Source organism: Hemitrygon akajei, chromosome 11 (assembly GCF_048418815.1).
Source record: "Hemitrygon akajei chromosome 11, sHemAka1.3, whole genome shotgun sequence".
Lineage (NCBI taxonomy): Eukaryota > Metazoa > Chordata > Chondrichthyes > Myliobatiformes > Dasyatidae > Hemitrygon > Hemitrygon akajei.
In genome coordinates, this window is record NC_133134.1 from 100,833,012 (window position 1) to 100,846,557 (window position 13,546).

General features: G+C 42.6%; 1 protein-coding gene across 6 annotated transcripts in view; it reads right to left on the reverse strand.

The window, feature by feature from the left end:
* The window catches only part of LOC140735856 (myocyte-specific enhancer factor 2D homolog), a 120,371-nt gene that overhangs the window by 23,140 nt on the left and 83,685 nt on the right, over positions 1-13,546 (reverse strand). The gene's annotated exons all lie outside the window — the stretch shown is intronic.

The window sequence follows — 13,546 nt, forward strand, 5'->3', positions numbered from 1 at the left end:
GACTAGTTCACTCGAGAGTGTTTAAAAAACCGTGAACCTGGACAAAGAGCACACCAATCTCCTGCTACATACAGAAATCTGGTGGCTTAGCAGGGAAAGAGTTCCCAACAGGGTGCTTGAGCTAAAAAGCGAATTGCAGGAGTACTTTCAAGAAAATAGTAGGCCAGATTTTGCTGGGTGCTTTGAAAATGAAGAATGGCTACAGAAACTAGCCTACTTAGTGGACATTTTTCATCATTATGAACCAGTTGAACAAGTCTCTACAAGGCCCTGGAGAAAATGTTTTGACTTCAAATGACAACATTCTTGGATTTAAAAGGAAGCTGGATCTTTGGAAAAATCATGTTGCAAAAATAAATCTTCTTTTAATTTTTTTATGAGTTTCTACAATACAACTACAAAAAAATCAACAAAATGGAGATTTATACAGTGCAAAACAAATGTGTCTAATATATAATTCATAACAATAAGGGAAAAGCACCCAAAATAAAATCATATAAAGTTAGTGTCCTCCCCAACAACCCACTTCAAAACTCCAGGCCAACCACCTCAATGTGTAAATGAAAAATTAATCAGAGCATTCAACCCCAAAGAGTTGTAAATATATATTAAAAAAAAGAAAATATAATGCCTACTACCAAAACTATAATGTAATTCATATCAAAAAAATCCGTAAAACTTACAGGAAAAAAAGCTGGAAGTAAGGGATTATAGTACAAAAAAAATAAACTTAATCTAAATAGGAGTTATGAAAGTATTCAAGGAAAGGTCCCCACACCTTATGAAACTTTATGTCCGGATTGAGAAGTGAATAATGAATAATGAATCTCTTCAAGGTCTAAACAGGACACAATATCACTAAGCCATTGAGCATCAGTGGGTGGGGCAACATCTCTCCACCTGAGAAGAACCATCTAGCCAAAAGTGAGGCAAAAGATAATGTTCGCCGTTTAGTCGGACTCAAATGCACGTCTACTTCTAAGGTGCCAAAAATGAGCAATCAGAGGGTTAGGTCCTATGTGGCAATTAACAATATGGGATAAAGATAAAAAAAACTTCTCTCCAGATTTTCTTCAGACTAGAACAAGCCCAGTACCTATGAAAAAGAGAAGCCTTGCCCCCTTTACACTTGTCACAGACGGGACTAATGTCAGGATAAAACCGCGATAATTTAGTTTTAGACATATGAGCCCTATGTACAACCTTAAACTGCAAAATTTGCAATCTTAACTGCAAAAACTGCATGATATTTCTTTATCTGAATTTGGGATTCAATTCTTAAGTCAGTTAAAAAGAAATCTTGAAATGTTTTCACTACTGCTTAGGCTTGAGAGTGAGAATTTGACTTTGAGAGAAGAGGAAGAACTTTGCGAGCTGCAAACTGATCATGCACTCAAGGTAAGATTTACTGAGCTGTTGCTAGACAAGTTCTGGATTTCTGTGAAAGAAGAGTATCCTGCCATTCATCAGAAAGCAATGAATATACTGCTGCAGTTTTCAACTTTTTACAAGTGTGAGCAAGCTTTTTCTTGTTTAATAAGCATCAAGAGAAAGGATAGAAATCGTCTCATTTCAGTTGAAGGTGAAATCCGTGTGTGCTTAACTCAAGTTCGACCCAGAATTGAGTATTTTTGCAGCAAAAAACAAATGCAGGTTTCACATGCATATTTGAGCCTGATATTTGAGCCTGATCACATCACTTGCATAAAATTGTGTCTTAGGCTATATTTTTATTTATATTGCTTTGGCTTTTGGTTGTTAGTAATTTTACCATTCAACATTGTCAAAAATGTTCATGTTATACATAGCATTAATTAAAATCAATTTACAACCTTTATTTAAATTAAATACACCAAGCCTACCTTTAGAAAAATTAAAATCCCATTTTAGCTTAAGCCTGTTCTTTAACAGAAATTTATTATTTGCCTTACGAGTTTTTAAAATTAAAGGGAAAGAAAGAGATTAATTTCAAGAAAGGTAAGCTAAGCTTAACTACCTGGTTTTTCAAAAAAAGTTGGCTAAAAATGTGAAGTTCGCAAAGTTCTGTGTGGATAGAACTGAGGAACAGTAAGGGCAAAAAGACCCTAATGGGTGTTGTCTACAGGCCACCAAACAGTAGCATGGATATTGGGTGCAAGTTGAATAGGGAGTTAACATTGGCATGTGGCAAAGGTAATGCCGCAGTAGTTATGGGGGATTTCAACATGCAGGTGAACTGGGAGAATCAAGTTGGTGCTGGACCCCAGGATAGGGAATTTGTAGAGTGCCTACGGGATGCATTCTTGGAACAGCTTGTATGACAGCCGACCAGGGACAAGGCTATTCTGGATTTAGTCTTATGTAATGAACAGCATTTGATAAGCGATCTTGAAGTAAAGGAGCCATTAGGAGGTAGTGACCATAATATGGTAAGTTTTTGTCTGCAATTTGATAAGGATAAGGGCAGATCGGAGGTGTCAGTGTTGCAGATGAACAGGGGAAACTATGGAGCCATGAGGGAGGAGCTGGCCAAAGTTAACTGGACGGATAGCCTAGCAGAAAAGACAGTGGAACAGCAATGGCAGGTATTCTTGGGAATAATACACAAGGTGCAAAATCAGTTCATTCCCCCGGAGAAGGAAGGATTCAAAGGGGGGAAAGGGGCCACAGTGGTTGACAAAGGAAGTCAGAGATTGCATAGCATTAAAAAAAAGGAAATATGACAGAGCTAAGGTGAGTGGGAGGACAGATGATTGGGAAATTTTTAAGGAACAACAGAACTTAACTAAAAAGGTAATACGGGGAGAAAAAATGAGGTACGAACGCAATCTAGCCAGGAATATAAAGGAGGATAGCAAAAGCTTTTTTAGGTATGTGAAGAGAAAGAAGATAGTTAAGAACAATGTTGGGCCCTTGAAGAATGAATTGGGTGAAATTGTTATGGGAAACAGAGAAATGGCAGAAGAATTTAATAAGTACTTTAGATCTGTCTTCACTAGGGAAGACACAAGTAATCTCCCAGATGTATGGATGGGCCAAGGACATAGGGTAACAGAGGAAATGAAACAGACTGACATTAGGAAGGAAACGGTGATGAGTAGACTGATGGGACTGAAGGCTGACAAATCCCCAGGTCCAGATGGTCTGCATCCTAGGGTACTAAAGGAGGTGGCCCCGGAAATTGCGGATGCATTGGTAATCATTTTCCAATGTTCCTTAGATTCAGGATCAGTTCCTGAGGATTGGAGAATGGCTAATGTTATCCCACTTTTTAAGAAAGGAGGGAGGGAGAAAACAGAGAACTATCGTCCTGTCAGCCTAACATCAGTAGTGGGGAAGATGCTAGAGTCCATTATTAAGGATGAAATAGTAGCATATCTAGATAGCAGTGATAGGATTGGGCCGAGCCAGCATGGATTTACCAAGGGCAAATCATGCTTGACTAATCTACTGGAATTTTTCGAGGATGTAACCAGGAAGTTAGACAAGGGAGATCCAGTGGATGTAGTATACCTCGATTTTCAGAAGGCATTTGATAAGGTCCCACATAGGAGATTGGTGGGTAAAATCAGAGCTCATGGCATTGGGGAGAAGATATTGACATGGATAGAAAACTGGTTGGCAGATAGAAAGCAAAGGGTAACGGTGAATGGGTGTTTCTCGGAATGGCAGGTGGTGACTAGTGGGGTGCCACAGGGCTCGGTATTGGGACCACAGCTGTTTACGATTTACATCAATGATTTAGATGAAGGCATTGAGAATAACATCAGCAAGTTTGCTGATGATACTAAGCTGGGTGGCAGTGTGACGTGATGAGAATGTTAGGAGAATTCAGGGTGACTTGGATAGGCTGAGTGAGTGGGCAGATACTTGGCAGATGATGCTTAATGTGAGTAAGTGTGAGGTTTTCCACTTTGGGAGTAAGAACAGGATGGCAGATTATTATCTGAACAGTGTAGAGTTAGGTAAGGGAGAAATACAAAGAGATCTAGGAGCCCTTGTTCATCAGTCACTGAAGGTGAATGAGCAAGTGCAGCAGGCAGTGAAGAAGGCTAATGGAATGTTGGCCTTTATTACAAAGGGAATTGAGTACAAGAGCAAGGAAATCCTTTTGCATTTGTACAGGGCCCTGGTGAGACCACACCTGGAGTATTGTCTACAGTTTTGGCCTCCAGGGTTAAGGAAGGACATCCTGGCTATAGAGGAAGTGCAGCGTAGATTCACGAGGTTAATTCCTGGGATGTCCGGAATGTCTTACGCAGAGAGGTTAGAGAGACTGGGCTTGTACACGCTGGAATTAAGGAGATTGAGAGGGGATCTGATTGCAACTTATAAGATTATTAAGGGATTGGACAAGATAGAGGCAGGAAATATGTTCCAGATGCTGGGAGAGTCCAGTACCAGAGGGCATGGTTTGAGAATAAGGGGTAGGTCATTTAGGTCAGAGTTAAGGGAAAGACTTCTTCTCCCAGAGAGTTGTGGGGGTCTAGAATGCACTGCCTCGGAAGGTAGTGGAGGCCAATTCTCTGGATGCTTTCAAGAAGGAGCTAGATAGGTATCTTATGGATAGGGGAATCAAGGGATATGGGGACAAGGCAGAAACCGGGTATTGATAGTAGATGATCAGCCATGATCTCAGAATGGCGGTGCAGGCTCGAAGGGCTGAATGGTCTACTTCTGCACCTATTGTCTATTGTCTATTGTCTAAAAATCATTCTCTACTCAAAAGAACATTGACAATTATTTTTGGATTACTCTATTTACAACTTATTGATCACACTAATGCACCATGAGCTGTAGATGTAAAAATTTTTACATAGGGGTTCCCAGAGGCCTGGAAATTATTTCAAGGGTCTCCAGGGCAAAAAAGGTTGAGAGAGGTTGTCATAGATTGTGGGAATAGTTTAGAGATGGAGCGAGTGAGGTTGAGTGAAGTTTGGTGTGGGCCCTGAGGCTCCTGTACCTTCTTCCTGATGGCAGAGGCAAGAAGAGAGCATTGCCAGGGTGGTGGAGGTCTTTAATGATGGATGCTACTTTTCTGTGACAGTGCTCCTTACAGATGTGCTCAGTGGTGTGGAAGGCTTTAGCCATGATAGACTAGCCCATATCTACTACTTAATGTAGGATGTTCTGTTCCAGGGCATTGGTTTTTGCATACTAGACTGTAATGCAACCATTCAATATACTCTCCATCAAAGAAGATTTTTAGATGTCATGCCAAATCTTCGCCTGCTTCCAAGGAAATAGAGGTGCTGCCGTGCAATAAACCTTCAATGGTCTCTAGCTGTCCACACTATCGATGCCTCTTACCATTTTATACACCTCTATCAAGTCACCTCTCATACTCCTTCTTGCTCAACCTTTCCTATAAGACAATCTCCCTAATCCTAGTAAATCTCTTTTACATCCTCTCTAAAGGTTCCACACCCTTCCTATATGAGGTGACCAAAACTGAATCCAAGGTGATCAAAGTGTGGTCTAAACAGAGTTTTATAGAGCTGCAACATTATCCAATGCTCTTGAACTTATTTACCTGACTAATGAAGGCCAACACACCTTTACCACCTTATCAATTTGTGTGACAACTTTGAGGGATCTATGTACATTCCTCCACACGGCTATGAATCCTATGAACCCTGTACTCTACCTTCAAGTTCTAACTTTCTGAAGTGAAACACATCACACGTTTCCGTTTTGAATTCCATCTGCCACTCCTCAGCCCAGCTCTGCATCCTGTCAAAGTCCCGTTGTATCCTATGACAACCATCTTGGCCATCCACAACATCACTGACCTTCATGTCATCTACAGATTTACTAACCAACCCTTCTACTTCCTCGTCCAAGTCATTATTAAAAAAAAATCACAAAAGGCAGCAACATTGTGGCACAGGGGTACAAAATCAGTCACAACTATATTGAGTGACGGAGTGACACAGTCTTGCTTCTCTTCCTCACGATCTCTGGTATCTGCAACTATCCTAGGTCCTCATATTCTCTCCCATTTCTTCAACTTCTTCCAGTGAAAAAAGGAGTCTGCAAATATTGGTACCTTGAGCAGCAAGCAAACTGCTGTAGGAACTCAAGAAATCAGACAGCAGCTTCGAGGGACATGGAGAGTTGGTGAGATGAAGGAAGACCCTTCATCTTGACTGTGTTAGGGCAGGTACCAGCAAACTATTTAGTTTAGAGATGCAGCAAAGTAACAGACCCTTCCAGCCCAATGAGCCTACATTGCCAAATTACACCCATATGACCAATAAATCTACTAACCCATACGCCTTTGGAATGTGGGAGGAAGCTGGAGCACCCGGAGGAAAATCACATGGTCAAGGGGAGAACATGCAAACTCCTGGCATAATTGAACACTGGTGCTTGATAGTGTTATGCTGACCACAACACTACCGTGCCATGACAACTGAAAGTTGTTACCATGTTTGAGAGCAGGCAAAGGGACTGGACTGGTGGGGGAGGAGGAGGTGGTTGCATAAGTTGTGGGGAGGATTGGAAAGATGGGAATTGAGAAACGAGAAGTCTGGACCCTGAGCATCAACTGTCCATTTCCTGCCACAGATGCTGTCTGACCCACTAAGTTCCTCAAGCCCTGACACATGCACAAATTCTCCGTGTTCTTCCAGTACTGCTCTCTCGATCACCACACATTTCCACCGTGTTTCTGCCAGCAGCTGTGCCTGGGTCCCAGGCAATAATGATTCTTCTCGAAGCCTCCCTACCTCCTGGGAACCTAACAGCATTCCTGAATCACCCACGACCTAGTTGTCCATGCCCAAGTGTAAAGGGCACAAGAGGATTTGCTTGGCTAAAGGGTTCAATTTCAAGTTTACTGTCATGTAACCATACACGTGTGCACTGCCAAATGAGACAAAGTTCCTCCGGACCAAGGCACACAACACATATAAGTCACACACATAACACAAAGTAATGTTACCACAAATATATTAACAAATAATAAGGAGCATTTACTACTCAAGTCAAATAGTAAACAGTAGAATGCCATTGACACTTCATACATGATGAGACCTGGGAGTACAGGAGTCTCACAGCCTGGGGGGAAGAGGCTGTTTCCCATCCTAACAGTTCTTGTCCTAATGCTACGGTGCCTCCTGCCTGACGGTAGGGGGTCAGAGAGATTGCTGGGCAGATGGGAGGGATCATTGGCAATGCTAAGGGTCCCTGAGTATGCAGCGCTCCTGATAAATATCTCAGATGAGTGGAAGAGAGACCCCGGTGATCCTCTCAGCTGTTCTCGCAGTCATTTGTAGGGACTTGCGGCCAGATGCCTTGCAACTTCTGTGCTAGATGATGATGATGATGCAGATGGTCATGACACTCTCTCTGTGTTCCTGTAAAAACTGGTTAAATGGAGGATGGGGATGGGTGCTCTGAAGATTCAGATTATTTCAGGGTGCAATGACCACTGAGAAAATCAGGGAATTTAACCTCTCTGCAAGTCACTCCCATTACCACAGTCGCGATGCAAATACATTTTGGCAATATAACGCTCAACAATCCCAGTGAAACCTCCAGTAGGGAGTCTCCGGGGGAGGGGGGGTGGAGAGCAAGCAAAGGATTCCACACTGACCAGCAAAATACACACTCCAAGAACCACAGACCCACACACACACTCGCACATGGAATCGCTCACAGTCTTAGATCTCTCAAGTGAGCTCCCCAGCCAACTGTGAACCTCTGGCAGAATATCGAAGACAGGACAGTTTGTTTGGCAGAGCCAGCTGCACCAAAGTCTTTGCATCACTGACCGGATGGTTTGTTAGTTGGGAACAAATTCTGGCCCTATGTCAGCAGGGAGACTGGGCACACTTCAGAGTGGGCACACATCCACTGGAAGGGCACGATCCCAATACCATGGCGCCACACCCCATCCCCTGCCGATCCGCCACCCCCTCCCTCATGTGTGTTTACAGACTTGATCCGTCCCCAAGTGATTTATTGTCACTTGCACCAAGAAACAGAGAAAAGCTTGTCACAAAGTTATGGAGCACTACAGCACAGAAATTGGCCTTTTGGTCTATGCTGACCCAATTTTCTGCCAAGTCCCATCTGACTACACCCCTTCAAACTCCTCTCTCCAATGTACCTATCTAAAGTCGAGAAAGTCTGCAGTTGCTGGAAATTCAAAGCAACTCACACAAAATGCTGGAGGAACTCAGGAGTTCAAGCAGCATCTATGGAAAAGAGTGAACAGTTTGACATTTCAGGCTGAGACACTTCTTTAGTCTTCCAGTTCCTCCAAACTTCTATTAAATGTTACAAATGAACCCACATCTAATTCCGCTGGTAGTTCGATCCACACTCTCACCACCTTCTGAGTGAAGAGGTACCCCCTCAGGTTTCCCTTAAATATTTCACCTTTCACTTTAAACCTCTGACCTATCATCCAACCTGAGAGTCCACCTTTGAGGAAGCTCACCAGGATACACCCTCCTCAGTTCTACCATCAGGGAGGAGGTACAGGAACTTGATGAAACACTCAACATTTTAGCAACAGCTTCTTCCCCTCCACCATCAGATTTCTGAATGGTTCATGAACTCACAAACACTACCTCACTATTTTGTTCTCTTTTTTTAGTTCTCGTTGTATTTATACAGTGCTGCACAGAAGTTTTAGGTAAACACACACACCCCCCCCCACCCTCCCAGGGAGCCTAACACTTTTACACAGTACTGTATTAATTTTGCTATTGCAAAAAAAAATCATGACATATGTGAGTGAGGATAAACCTGATTCTGATATGGGTCTTTACTGTGGATTAAGAGTGGGAAGGGCGAAGGGAGAGGGGAATCACATTTGGGAAGATGGGGAGGGAGAGGGGAGAGAGAGCGAGAAGCACCAGAGAGACATTCTGTAATGATTAATTAACCAAATGCTTGGAATCAAATGACCTTGCCTGGTGTCTCAGGGCTGGGTGTGTCTGCACATGCATCCTTGGCACTCCTCTGTCACCTGCCCACATCCCCTCATGGCACTCCACCCTTGCCATTCCCAATGTCCTTTGCTCCTGCCAGAATTACAAACTCACTCTATGCTCCACATTGACAATTACAGTCCTGTACGAAAGTCTTTATATATGCTCAAGACTTTTGCGCAATACTGTAATAATTTATGTACTGGACAGTACATAAAGAAAACAATTTTTCTTGCATACTGTTCATACACAGTGCATTGAAGTAGAACAAACTAAAATGATTACAATGCAGAATAAAGTGTAACAGCTACAGAGAAAGTGCAGTTCACAATAACATGCAAGGTCAGCATGAGGTAGATTGTGAGTCCATCTTACTGCACTAGGGAAAAATTGTAAGTAATCTTTAACATGGGGTAGAAGCTGTCCTTACCGTTGGTCCCACTCCAGGAAGTCTGTGGTGGGTGGGGGAACTTATAGATTATGCTTTACTGAAGCAGTGAGAAGTATAGACAGAGTCCACAACAGGGAGGCTGGTGCTGAGCTGTGTCCACAACTCTCTTGTCCCCTATATTCCCTGCCCTGCTGTTGTTCAGAGGCTCCATTCAATATATATATTTATTTAATGATACAGTGTGGAATATCCTCTTTTGGCCCTTTGAGCTGCACTGCCAGCAACTCTCTGATTTAACCATAGCTCAATCACAGGACAATTTACAACGACCAATTAACTTCCTAATCAGTGCGCCTAGGACTGTGGGAGGAAACTGGAGCACCCGGACGAAACACATACATTCCATGAGGAGGACGTACAAACTCCCTTTAGAGGACGGCGGGATTGAATTCCGAACTCCGACGCTCTGAGCTGTAACAGCATTGCATTAAATACTAATGCTACTGTGCTGAAGCAACAGCAGATTTCCCCTGAGCTGCCTGTACCAGGTGTGGATTAGATGAGTCACCCAGTGATGGCAGCAGGTTCTTGCGTTACTGGATTGTCCGGATCAGAGCCATAGGGAAGAGCTTGGCACTGGCCGAGCTGCTGCTCGCTCCTGTCGGGCTGACAGCTACAGAGAGTGTTGAATGTCAGAATTGACGTCACCTGCATTCCTTGAATGTTTGAAACCGGAGTGTGAGGTAATCCAGCACTGCCAGTGGTACCTTAGCATTCTGCTGAATCTTGCTCTCCTGGTCTGGCCCCTCTTTTGTCGATATACCATTAAAAAAAAAGATTCTGTCTGGATTCATCATGGCTTGGTAAGGTAACTGCTCCCTCCATGAATGCAAGAAATTGCCAATTTGTCAACACAGCTCAGTACATCACAGAAACCAGCCTGCCCTCTATCGGCTCTGTCTACAATTCTCACTGCCTCAGTAAAGCAGCCAGCAAATTCAACAACCCTACCCATAGAACATACGACCATAAGATACGGTCTTAATACCATAAGGTAAGATATGAGGGGAGATTTGATAGAGGTATATAAAATTATGATGGGTATAAATAGAGTGAATGCAAGCAGGCTTTTTCTACTGAGGCTAGGGGAGAAAAAAAACCAGAGGACATGGGTTAAGGGTAAAGGGAGAAAAGTTTAAAGGGAACATTCGGGGGGGAGCTTCTTCACACTGAGAGCGGTGGGAGTGTGGAATGAGCTGCCAGATGAAGTGGTAAATGCGGGCTCACTTTTAACATTTAATAAAAACTTGGACAGGTACATGGATAAGAGAGGGATGGAGGGATATGGTCCAGGTGCAGGTCAGTGGACTAGGCAGAACAATTGGTTCGGCACAGCCAAGAAGGGCCAAAAGGCCTGTTTCTGTGCTGTAAAATTCTATGATATAGGAGCAGAATTAGGCCATTAGGCCCATCTAGGATGCTCCGCCATTTTATCATGGCTGATCCAATTTTCCTCTCAGCTCCAATCTCCCCGTATCCCTTCATGCTCAAGAAGCCATCAACCTCTGCCTAAAACATACACAAAAACTTGTCTCCCACAGCTGCTTGTGGCAAAGAATTCCAGATTCACCATGCTCTGGCTAAAGAAATTCCTCATCTTCATTGTAAAAGGACACCCCCTCTATTCTGAAGCTGTGTCCTCTGATCTTAGGCTTTCTCATCATATGAAACATTCTCTCCACATCCACTCTATCAAGGCCTTTCACCAATTGATAGGTTTTAATGAGGTCATCCCTCATTCTTCTGAATTCTGGTGAATGCAGGCCCAGGGTCAAACACTCTTCATATGACAAGCCAGAATCATTTTTGTGAAGCTCCTTTGAACCCTCTCCAATGTCAGCACATCCTTTCTAAGATAAGGGGCCCAAACCTGCTCATAATACTCCAAGTGAGGTGTCACCAATGCTTTATGAAGTCTCAACTTTACATCCTTGCTTTTATACTCTAGTCCTCTTGAAATTAATGCTGACATTGCACTTGCCTTATTCACCAGAGACTCAACCTGAAAATTAACCTTTAGGGAATCCTGCACAAGGACTCCCAAGTCTCTTTTGTGCCTCGTATTTTTGTGTATTTTCTCTCCAATTAGTAAAGAGTCAATCCTTTCATTTCTTTTACCAAAGTGCATGACAATACACTTTCCGACACTGTATTCCACCTGCCATTTCTTTGCTATTCTCCCAATCTGTCCAAGTCCTTCTGTAGCATCTCTACTTTCTCAAAACTACCTGCCCCTCTACTCATCTTCAAATCGTCTACAAACTTTGCAAAAACGCCATCAATTCCATCATGCAAATCATTGACATATAACATTAAAAACAAAATCAGTCCCAACACTGACCCCTGTGGAACACCACTAGTCACTGGCAGCCAATCAGTAAAGGCTCCCTTTATTCCCACTCTTTTGCCTCCTGCCAATCAGCCACTACTTTATCCATGCTAGAATCTTTTCTATAATACTGTGGGCTCATAGCTTGTTAAGCAGTCTCATGAGTGGCACTGTGTCAAAAGCCTTCTGAAACTCCAAGTTCACAACATCAACTTTGGTATCCTGCAAAATATATTTGTTATTTCTTCAAAATTTTCCAACAGATTTGTCAGGCAAGATTTTCCCTTGAGCAAATCATGCTGACTATGGCCTATTTTATCACATGCTTCCAAGTACTCTGAGATCTCATCCTTAATAAACAATTCCAACATCTTTCCAGCCACTGAGGTCAGGTTAATAGGCATATAGTTTCCTTTCTTCTGCCTCTCTCCCTTCTTAAATAGTGGAGTGACATTTACAATTTTCTGGTCTTCCGTAACCATTCCAGAATCTTACAATTCTTGAAAGATTATTACTAATGTCTCCGAATCTCTTTAGCCACCTCTTTCAGAACCCTGGGGTGTACACCATCTGGTCCAGGTGACTTATCTACACTTAACTACATTCAGACCTTTCAATTTCCAAAGAACCTTCATCTAGTAATGGCAACCATATACTTGATGACCCCTGACACCTGGAACTTCCACCATACTGCTGGTGTCTTCCATGGTGAAGACTGATGCAAAATATTTATTCAGTTCATCTAACATTTCCTTGTACCCCATTAGTACCTCTCCAGCATTGTTTTCCAGCAGTCCAATATCCACTCTTGCCTCTCTTTTACACATTGTGTATCTGAAGAAACTTTTGGTATCCTCTTTAATATTACTAGCTAGCTTACTCTCTTATTCCATCTTTACCTTCTTAATGACTTTTTTAGTTGCCTTCTGTTGGTTTTTAGAAGCTTCCCAATCCTCTAACTTCCCACCAACTTTGGCTCTATTATGTGCCTTTGGCTTTCATGTCGGTTTTGACTTTTCTTGTCAGCTACAGTTGTGTCATCTTGCCTTCAGAATATTTCTTCCTCTTTGGGACATATGTATCCTATGCCTTCCGAATTGCATCCAGAAAATTCAGCCATTGCTGCTTGACCATCATTCCTGCCAGTGTTCTTTTCCAATCAATTCTGGCCAACTCCTCCTCATGCCTCTGTAATTCCCTTTACTTCACTGTAATACTGATAAACTGACTTTAGCCTCTCCTTCTCAAATTTCAGTGTGATTTTGATCATATTATAATCACTTTACCCTTACGGCTATTTTACCTTGAGCTCTCTTAATATATACTGATTCATTACACAACACCCAGTCCAGAATAGCTGATCCCTTAGTGGGCTCAACTACAAGTTGATCTAAAAAGCCATCTCATAAGCACTCTATAAATTCCCTCACCTGGAATCCAGCACCAACCTGCTTTTCCCAATTTACCTGCATATTGAAATCCCCCATGACTACTGTAGCCCTTTTGGCATGCAGTTTCTATCTCCCGTTGTAATTAGTAGACCACATTGTTTGGGGATCTGTATACAGTTTTCATCAGGATCTTTTTACCCTTGCAATTCCTTAGCTCTATCTACAATGATTCAACATCTTCCAACACTATATCAGCTCTTTCTAATAATTTGATTTCATTTTTAACCAACAAAGCAATGGCGCCCCCTCTGCCTTTCTGCCTGTCCTTTCAACACAATGCGTATCCTTGGACATTAAGCTTCCAGCTATAATCTTCTTTCAGCTATGATTCAGTGACGCCTACAACATCCACATGCCCATCTGCAACACTGCTACAAGCTCATCTACCTTA